Source organism: Heterocephalus glaber, unplaced genomic scaffold (assembly GCF_053883595.1).
Source record: "Heterocephalus glaber isolate CG9 unplaced genomic scaffold, H.glaber_assembly_v1.0 deba00001195, whole genome shotgun sequence".
NCBI classification, from domain to species: Eukaryota; Metazoa; Chordata; class Mammalia; order Rodentia; family Bathyergidae; genus Heterocephalus; species Heterocephalus glaber.
Window position 1 is genome coordinate 1388513 of NW_028258212.1, and position 10568 is coordinate 1399080.

General features: G+C 52.7%; 1 long non-coding RNA gene across 1 annotated transcript; it reads right to left on the reverse strand.

Annotated features, from left to right (window-relative positions):
- Positions 1–5579: 5579 nt before the first annotated feature.
- On the reverse strand, positions 5580–10278 carry LOC110347376 (uncharacterized). The gene is made up of 3 exons (XR_002391963.2): positions 9154–10278; positions 8402–8492; positions 5580–6137 (listed from the first exon to the last, which is right to left on the reverse strand). It is a non-coding gene; the product is annotated as an uncharacterized LOC110347376 (long non-coding RNA).
- Between the last annotated feature and the right edge of the window lie 290 nt (positions 10279–10568).

A 10568-nucleotide genomic window follows, 5' to 3' on the forward strand; every position in this document is an offset into this window, starting at 1 on the left:
TTAGTCTTTCATATTTAGGTTCATAGAGCCTTTCAAGTTATTTTTATGTATTGAAATAAAGGGTTGAGGTTAACTTTTTATGTATGGATACCAGTTGTTCTAGTGCCATTTGCTGAAAACACTGTCTTTACCTCGGCTCCTGAAATGAGTTTATATTCTATAAAATGTTAATGTTAAATAATCTTTCAAAACTCAGTGGACCATATATGTGTGGTTCTATTTTTAGATTCTCCCTTTTATTCCAATGATCTATATGTCTTTCCTTAACCAACACTGCCTTGATTACTGTAGCTTTAGAAGAAGTCTTAAAATTAGGTACTAAAAGTCTTCCAACACTTTTTTTTTCTTTTTCTTTTTACTTTTCTAGGTCCTTTGTACTCCAACATAACTTTTAAATTTCCATATCTAATTATTCATTTATAGCAAGTATACATAGACCCGAATTTTTATATATACCTTGTGTTTTCTAATCCTGCTAAATTCAAATACAAGTTCTAGGGGCTCCTAGAGATTTCTTAGTATTTTTTCTGTAGATGATCATTTCATCTACATATAAAGATTTTGCTTCCACCTTGAGAATCCTATCCTAGTTGTGTCATTTTATTGCCAGACTATTTTGGTGGGGACTAGGTTTCAAAGTTTAATGGTCAGATAAAGAGTAAGCATATCTGCCCTTGTACCCCACCTTAAGGAGAAAGCAGTGTATCTTCTCCATTTATATAAGGCATTCTCGCTGGAAGTATGGAGTACATGTCTAATCTGTTGAGAAGTTTCTGTTCTACTTCTAGGCTCCTGATAGCTTTTACCATGAACAGCTGTAGAATTTAGTCCAATACTTTTTCTCCAACTAGTGACAGGATCATATGGCTTTTTCCTTTCCTCTGTTTAAATGATGACTTTTGGGGGTGGATCTTCCAATGCTGACCCAACACTGCCATCCCTATAACAAAACCACTTTCTACATCCTGCCAGATCTGACTTCCAATAGTTTGTTTTGTTAAACAAATTTCTATCTATGTTCATACTTTTTTCTTCTATTATCTTTATCCAGTTTTAGGATTAGCACAATGTTGATTTCTCAAAATGAGAGGAGAAGTGTTCCTTCTTTTTTCTGCTTTAATTGTTTGATATAATATATCAGTTAAAATGTTTATGAGCCTGCTGTTGTCATATAGGTAGGTTTTCAAGCTAGGAATATACTTTCTTTAATAGGTTCTATTCAAATTTTATATTTCCTCCAGAGTTAGTTTCATTAATTTGTCTTCCAAGGTACTTCTTAGGAGTTATCAAATTTATTTCAAAAAAGATTTTTGTAATATGCTTTCTATATCCTTTTAAATTCTGTAAAATCTGTGGTAATAGCTCCTGGATCTTGATATTGTAATTTAAAAAATGTATAATTGCTATTGTGTTATAGGAAGAAAAGGTGTAAAGGAGTAGGGGAACTGGGAGGGGTAGGGGAAAGGAAAGACAGGAAAAGAAAAAGTATGAGAAAAGGGAAAAAATGGAAACAAAGTCTTTGCAAATAGGGAAGGGTGGAGGGGGTGAAGGGAGGGCAGGGGAATGGGAAAAAAAATAAGAACCAAGATACTCATGTAAAGGTACAAGATCCCAACGATGAATGTAACTGTATTTTATACCTACAATGCACCAATAAACTTAATGGGGAAAAAATGTACAGTTTGTTGCTGCTGAGTGCCATTCAACAGAAAGGCAGCTCAGAAACACACAACACTGTGTCCTCACCCACCTTACTGACTGGATCTGGCACCATGCCACTTCTGGCTCTTCCCCAAAGTCAAAACAACCATGGTAGGGAAACATTTTAATTGATTCAGGACATCCAGGCAGCCAGGACAGCACAATTCATAAACAGACTAATCCACTCCTGTGACCAGTGGACTTGGGATTGATGGGTCTTCTCGATAGTGGCCAGGTCTCTTATGATGAAAGCCCAGCACCACCTTGAGACTGCCAGCACAGACAGCACCCGATGTGGCCCCTGACCTCAGGCTAGAACTGCAGCCAAAATAAATCTCTTTGCAACTTCTCTACTCAACTTCTCTACTCTACTGAGTTCTCCACCACGAAAAGTGGACAAAGACAGGTAGATCACAGGCAAAACCTTGTTTCTGGGAATGTCTGTGAGGTATTTCTGTAAGAGATGAGGATTTGCAAAGTGCCCCGCTCAGGGTGGGTGGACCTCATCCATTTCAACAGCACAAACAGGAGAGGAGGGTGAGCCTGATCCTCCCTCTGCTGCCCAGCATGGTGCCCCTGGCTCTCTGGCCTCAGACTCCAGCACTCTCCCTGGCAGGCTTCGGACTTCTCAACCCCTGTGACTATGTGGCCGATTCCCGTGGTAAATGTCCCCCTAAGAGCATAGGTGTGTGCCTGCGTGGTTCCAGTTCTTTGGGAACCCTGACTGACATACACACAGTGAGCCTGGGACAATTAGTGGTGCTTGGAATGTGTTTGAGAACCGACGAGGACATCATGAAGGACCCAGAGGCAGCTCCTGGCCGTGCCTGAGGTCATAGGAGCATGAAAACAGTCCTGACACTTGGTGTATAAAAATAGAATGCACAGTGCCACAGCGCCAGTAATGAAAGGGCTGAGTGGCTGGCTGGACTCCCCTTACAAAGGACGAACTGCACTGGAAAAGTGCCATTTCTTAGCTTCATGGTTGACTCTGTTGCAGCGAGCTCCAGCCCGGGGCTCAGAGCACCACCAGGAGCTGACTGGGGACAGATGTTTGTGTGGATTATGTACCAATTTGAAGGAGAGGATGCCCTGAGGAAGACAGCATCACTGCTGCCAAATCTAATCACAAAAGAACCTCAGATTCAAACAGAGCACCTTCGGCACGACAGCCCCAAAGAGATGGGTATTGAACTAGATAGTGATGCTATGGTCATAGGAGAGACTGTCCTTGCTTTGGGAGACAGGCTGAATGCCCAGGTATGGCTGTATGGGGTGACGGGGTAACCAGTCACCAGGTAAAGGGCGCTCGGGGACTGACCTGCTCATCTGAAAGCCAGAGAGTGGTGGCAGCCCAGGGTCTCCCAGAGCTTGGACACTGGAAGCAAATGCTCACACTGAGAGCAGAAACCAGTGCTCAAAGAAGTGTAACACCCTGCTGTCCTGGTTAAGTGTACTGTGGGCTTGCTGAATCCCTGCCAGGTGCCCCAGCTGGTGACCTCATTGACCCAGGTGCCAGCTCAGTGAATCAGATATGCTAAGATGGTTGGTGCCAGGATGGGTTGAAGACAAACAGGGTTCTGTCATCTGTAATGCTTATCCAAATGCCCCGCACAGTGAGCACACAAATGTTAATTAAAACATCATTATTCATTATTAATTAGAAGGACCTCAGAAAAAGTGGAGTCAGCTGTCTCCAATCCTTAGCCTAAGACCTCCCTCTCATGTTGCTAGCAGAATTTGAGTGAGTCCTGATCCAGAAAGCGAGTCCTTGATTCTGGAAAGATCTGGCAGCCATAGGTCCCTGGAGCATCTCCCACTTGTCCCTCCTGGAGAGGACAAGCCAGGCTGCAGGACAACCACACGGGAAGGAGGATAAGGAGACATGCAGGGACCACCGTTGGGCACCACAGCCTCCATAGCCACTCAGGTCCCAGATTGGCTCATGTACTTTCATGAGCAGTTTTTGCATCAGAGTAAACCTGAACCAAGGGAAGAATGCCGAGGTTGTGCTGAGAGGCAAATGCAGCCTTTTCCATGGTTTAAACACTTGGAAGGAGAAAAATGTTCATCTGCTGCTCCTCTCCCAGTCTGGTTCCTCCCAAGCTGTCCCTCTCCGACCCTGTGGTGACCATGGATGTAGGTGGGTGTGGGGGACACAGGTGGGGCACAGAGACAGGGAAGACAAGGACACTGTCATGGATGGTGGCACATGTGTCTGGGGAAGCAGGTTCACAGCAGCAATGTGGGAGCATGGGCCACACGGACACAGATGAAGCTAGAACCCCATAGAGAGAGCATTGCCAAGAGCTCATGCAGGGTAACAGCAACAACACAGAAGAGAGGGAGGCCAGGAATGGAGGGCACAGGCGGGGAACAGGAAAGCAGGGGGCGATGGGTGCGGGCAGAGGGGCTGCCCGGGGGTGGTGCCCAGCAGGCTGGGGTCTCCAAGACCCAGGAGGCACCCTCCGTGCCCAAGATGCCCTCCTGCCCAGCCAAAGCTGCCCTGGGCTCCTCCATGGGGGCCCCTAGGCTGAGCTGGCTGCCCGGACTTGCTCCACACCCTTTCCAAGAAACAAGGAAACTCATTTCCTTCCCAAGGTCGGCGGTCATCATTGAAAGGCTTCTCCTCACTGCATTACTCCGGCTAATAATGGAAAAGGAGAAAAGGACGGAAGGAGGCGAGACGGGGAGAAGTGGCCACAGCCCCGAACGGTGAAAGGTTGAAATTCCCACGCAGCCCGGGACTTACTTCCGCCCAGCCTGGAACCAGCACTCAGCACTCAGTGGCCCCAGATGCCACCTCCCCAAGGAGACCCATCCAAAAACACCTTCACCCGCAGAAGGAAGTGGTGTCAGGCTAATGGGACGGTGAGGGGCTGAGGGGCTGGATGGTGTAGGAACCCCCTGGCTGTGAGCAGCAGGGTCCCCAGGCCCCGTCCCCAAACTGGGTGAACTGCCTGTGCCTGCTGTTCTCTCCCACCCTGGGGCCAGACTTGGAGTGTGGGTGTTTTCCTGTGAGCTCTCCTTGGGACTGACAGTCCTGATGGAGGCAGCCTTGCCCCAAGTGGGAGACCTATAAAATGCACATCTCCCTCATCACAGGGCCTCAGCGTAATGCAGTTTTGTACTGACACATGATCGTCAGTCTGCATGGGATCAGATGTGGTGTCCACACATGTGTGCATCATGTGACCATCAGGTTGGAGTAAACAGCATGTCTGACACCTCAAATGTGCTCCATTTCTTTGTAGTGACAAGCTCAAAATCCTTTTTCTGGCAATTGAAATATAGCACTCATTATCAGTCACAGCCTCCTCCACGAGTGGAGCCCGGGAATTCCTCCAGCCCAGCTGTGACTCCATGCCCTGGCCAGTCTCGGGGACCCCATCCTGCTCTTGCTCCTCCGGGCCCGATGTCTTGGGGTCTCCATACAAGAGAACATGCGGTTCTGTTTTTCTGTCCTCTCCCATGAATGTGTTCATCAAGAGCCTGCCGCCCCAGGCAAAGACGGACAAGAGCAACGCATTCACACTTTGGTTCGGTGCCTCACTGCCCTCCATGAGACACGGCAGCCGGGACACAGAGAGATTACCCTGAACCTCCATTGCCTCTCTGACACACACACTCCTGGAATGGCACAGGAAGAGGAAGGAAGCAGACCTCTGTCACAGCAAGGGACAGGGAAACAACAGGGACGTGCACCCACAGACAGAGACAGCGAGGGGGGTCCCCGCTGCCAGTGTATGGGGGGTGACCCCCAAACTGTCCTGGGGTTTGATAAACTGGAGGCACCCTCTGAGCAGGACTTCACTTGTTTTATCACAGCAAATGAAAATACTGGGTCCCTGAGAAGAAAGATGCATCAAAGGGTTTCATTCTCTCTTTATTCCCTGTTCCTTCCAATTCAAAAGAAAATGACAAACTGGGGAAACGCGGATGATGCATATGGTGGGAAACTGTCAAGCACATGTATGCAGTATTCTCCTTACATACGGAAACTTGGCCAAGGACAGGGACACACAGGAAGCAGCTGGCACACTCTTCTGCCCCCTCAGGATCCCATTTTCAGGCAAATCCTGAGGCCCTGCCCCCGACTCCTACTCCCTCCTCGGGCCTCCTGAGGGGTGAATCAGAGCCTTGGGGCCCCTGTTCCACTGTACCCTGCCCTCCCACCATCCTAGCCCTATGCCCTCTGTACGCCCACCGCTGCACTCAGGGCTCCCTGGTTTTCCTCCTGTCTTGCTCCGCACCTGCACTGCAGGTCACATGCTCCCCCCGATGCTGTGTTCATGCTGCTCCCTGTGTTGCTGGCCTGAGTCTTTGCGTCTCTCATCATTGTGTCTGCTCTGGGTGCTGTTATCGACCAGGTTCCAGATGTGAGCACCGTGATCAGGCAGGGGATCCTGTGTGCGTCCTTGTTGTCACTAGGGCTTCTTCACAGCCGAGAACAGAGTTGGGGTCACAAGTGTCACACTCACACCTCACATGCAGATGTGGGCTCCACACTTTCCACTGGGCCGGCCCACACTCTGCTTTCTGCCCCGTCTTCCTAGCTAGCTCTGCCACATGCATGGCCAAGTATATGCTGTGCAGGGGGGCTCACCACAAGCTGGTCATTGTGTCCAACACCTGGGTCCCCACAGTGTCCACAGATGGCTGTGGCTCTGTGGACTCTGGTGAGGAGAGGCAGACACTGTATCCTCTGACACAAGCCCTGTCCTCTCCCCAGCCTTCCCCAGTGTCACCCTGCAACTTGAGCCCTCCCCACATCCACCCTGTCCTCATGTCTTGTCACCATGCACACTCCCACCCAAGCCTCACCTGCCACCCTGTTTTGTGTGCACACAATCACACTCACACTGGCACAGTTGCTTACGCCTTCCAAAAAAGTGAAGATGCAGCCAGGGCCTCATCAGCCTGAAGATTCCATCTGTCCACTGAGCCCAAGGGCAAATGTGAAGGTCACCTTTGTCCAGTGTTCCCTCCATGATCATGATGGTGCCCTCTGTCCCTCCTGGTGACCATGCCCACCCCAGAGGCTGCCCACTCTACCTCCCTGCCTGGTCCTGGTGGCACAGCTCAGGGAGGGATCTAGAGATGCAGAGCAGAGGGGACAGGAGGAAACAGCTAAGGAGCTGCTCCCTCGGGCACCCCTGGGACCACTGGCACCTCCCCTCCTGGAGCCCAGTGCCTGGCAGCCAATCCCACAGGATGGGAAAGGGGTGGGAATCCCACAGAGTCACCTCTCCCTGAGGACAGGCAAAGGCATCCTTCAAGGGCCGTGACCCTCCCGCCCAGCTGGGCGTGGCAGTGCTGAGTGGCACAAGATCATCTCAGTCCTCCCACTGGGGCCACCAGGCATCCATGGGGACATCTCTGCCATCTTGAAGGACACTGGCCCTCAGTCCTGCCATCATCTAAGGGTGAACCCAGCCCAGAGGCCACCAGAGCTGTGACAGTGACATGGAAGCAGGGAGGCTGCGGCGATGATTTAATCTGCCCTGCAATGCTGCCTGGCAGGATGACCTTGCATCTTCTCTGGTGAGCAATGGCCTCACTGACAGGACAGTAAATCTCCCTTCTGCCTGGTGAGGCTTTCTGGGGCTGATGAAGGGAAAGTGCTTCCCCAGCCACCTCTGGCCTGTGGGGAAGAAGACAGCGGCATCCCCAGATGAACAGATGTAGGTGACTTGGGGAATGACTCACGCATAGCGGGAAGGACAGCTAGGATGGCTGCATCCCTGCACCCGGCTCCCACTGCAGCCCTGCCACGTGCACCCACCCAGCACACTGATCTGGATCCCACAGGGACCAGGTAGCCTCACTCCACCTGGCTCCAGGGGTCCTGCACAAAGGCCAAGGACAGCAGCAGGGGCAGGGACGGAGGGCAAAGCTGCCCAAGGGTCAGGCCAGTGCAGAGGGCTGAGCAGACACCACGAGGGCATGGAGAGCAGTGGGTAGGGGCTCCACTTGCCCCCGCAGCCTTGTCCCATGGCAGCCGCTCCTCAATCTAGCTCTGTCCTTCTCTGCATCCTGACTTCCCCATGTGGGGTGAAGACCATCCCTGCTGTCCTCCCAGCTATACCCCCATGGCTCCCTGGCCCTGCCCTGAGGGGCCAGCCTACCCCAGGAGTAGCCACCATGCAAAGAGCGGACCAGGCGTGCCCCTGTGGGGCAAGGGGGACCAGGCTGCTCCAGGGACCCCAGGAAGGCAGCCTGGCATCCGGCCCAGAACTGCCAAGGCAAGAGGAAGCTGGGCAGAGCCTTCACTGTCCCTTGGAAGACTGGAGTTCTCAGAACCTGTCTCTGGACTTGTCAGTGCCAAGGAAGATCCTGAGGGCATCACTGAGTCTCTGCTGTTCCCTGTGGGGCCCAGTCCCTCCCCAAATAACAAGACACAGCTGGTTCTGACTCGGGTGAATGAACCCACAGGAGACAGACACTAGCATGAGGAGGAAAGGGATGGGGGGGGTAGCGGTTGGGGACACCGCGGGCTCTGGCTGGGCCTGGGACAGAAGCAGGAGGTCACCCATAGCGTCCTCAGTGTGACGGGCATGGGTCCCACGGAACTGACCCGTCTTCCCTACACCTTGCACAGCATGGTCCACAGATGGGTCAGTCACCTGTCACAGACCTCCTGGACCCTGTGGCCCTCCTGTCACCAGGAGTGAGTGACAACACTGTTCTCAGAACCCACCTGGCATGTGTTGCTCCAGACGAAGGTTGCAGGTGGGGTTTCCTCAGACCCTGCGTTGACATCATCCCCACACCTCACCCTCGGCAGGAGCCTGCAAACATCACGTGGAGAGGCAGAGATGCTGGGTCCATGGCCCACAGGTCCTGAGTCAAAGGACCCAGCACTGGCATCCTGGACACTGCCGGGCCCTGTTCCCACCCCCAGGTCCCTAAGCCCTGTGCTGTGTGGCTGACTGTAGCCATGGTGGGTTCTGCCTGTCTGGGTCCTCAGCCCAGAACCCAGGTTCCCCGGAGCCCTGCTGGGGACAGGTGACATCTACAGAGGCCTCCCTCTGTCTACTCCACTCACAAGGTGATGGCAGGACCCACAAAGCCAGCTCAGCTGGGACCCACAGGACAAGGGACACAGGGACACCCTGGCCACCAGACACAATGGAAAAGGGCCTCCCAGCTACCCCAAGCCCCTGCCCCAGGCTTCCCCTCCTCTACACCCTGACTCTATCACAAGGACTCCTGCCTGCAGCACCTTTTGGCCCCTGCTCCCCCGCAGGGAAGATGAGGACCCCAGTGCCTGACAAGGAGCAGGTGCCTCATCCCTCCCAGCCACCTGACCCCTTGGCCAGTCAGGGACGCTGCTGGGCAGTCTGGGAGCTAACACACCTAGGCTGTCATCATGGCTCATCACTATAGCGTGGAGAAGTTCTGGACTCTCCCCAAATGCCTTCTCTTAAAATTTTCAAGTAAGAGCCTGACCTTGATGGAAAACAACCACGTTCTGGAGACTTTTCCAAAGTGCTGACTCTTTGTTGCTGATGTTCTCTCCAGACAGACAAAGACTCCTTGATTCTGAGTAGAATCAGAGTCAGGGAAGGAGCAGAGGCCGAGTGGCTCCTCCCCAGGGACCAGCCGGCTGCAGGGTCTTGGGTGCCTCCTGCCTGGCGAGAGCTGAGGCCCAGCAGCATGGACGCCAGGAGCCGCCCCCTGCCAGCACTGCAGCTGGAGCCCGGGAACACTTCCTGATTGCATTAGTGAGGTCACACCACAGGATGTAATCAGATCTCCCCTTAACGTGCTTCAGGAAGGGCTGCTGCTCACACATGGAGAATCAGGGTGCTCAGGGCAGATGCCACAGAGAGAGGGGCTCCACAGGGCCCAGGCCCAGGAGAGGAGTCCCGGCACCTGCCTGGGCCACAGACTGATCAGGGCCAGGAGTGTGGCCTGCACAACTGGGGCCAGCACCTCTGGGAAGTCTCCTGACACCAAATCTCCCACATCCCGCTTGGTGGCTGGGGTCCCAGGCCCTGCTGCCCTTACAGCTTTTACAGTCCTGCCCCAGCCTAGCCCCAGACTCCACAGGCCATGCCCAACCTTGGCTTGATGTGCACATAAACATGAATGTGCACACTTGTGTAGACACATACAGGCACACTTGCACAAATATTCAGAAATACATATGTGCACACACAGGCACACACACCACATACACAGGCACACACAGGCATACATAATCACATAGACACAGGCACAGGTGAACTCCCACCGGCACGTGCGTGCACACACAGTACAGAGCCTCACACACACAAGCATGTACACGTGAACACACAGACACACCCATGTGCACTCCGCAGTGTAAAAGCACCCACAAGCTCACATGCTCATGCACACATGGGATACATACACACTGTCACTCTGACAAGTGGTGTTTTATGTAGAGAAACCTCAGGCTCAAAGCTGTGCCCAAAATCACACAGCTTCCATCTGGCAAAGTCCAGGTCTCCACTACCTCAGCTCCACACAAGGCATCTTGAAATGTTGGCTTCGGGGATTTAGCTCAGTGGTTCCGCCGCCTGCTGTGCAAGCGCAAGGACCCGATTTCCATCTCCCATACTGAAGAAAACAAAACAAAAAACAAAGTCAAGGTTATTGCGCTGGAGAAATACAGAGGGAGCCACTGTGACCCAGTCTAGACCCGCCTCCTTCCTATACACACCACCAGGGAGCGTGTCGGGTGCGCCACCTCGTGGTAGACGCTGGGAACACATGGCCCGGCCGTGCTGCGAGGCGACCAGACCAAGGGTGCCTTGGGGACACTCAGGACTGGGAGGTGTGCGGGCTGCCACAGAGCACCCTCAGGCACCTTCTGTATCTGCCCTGTCTGCACCCCGCTC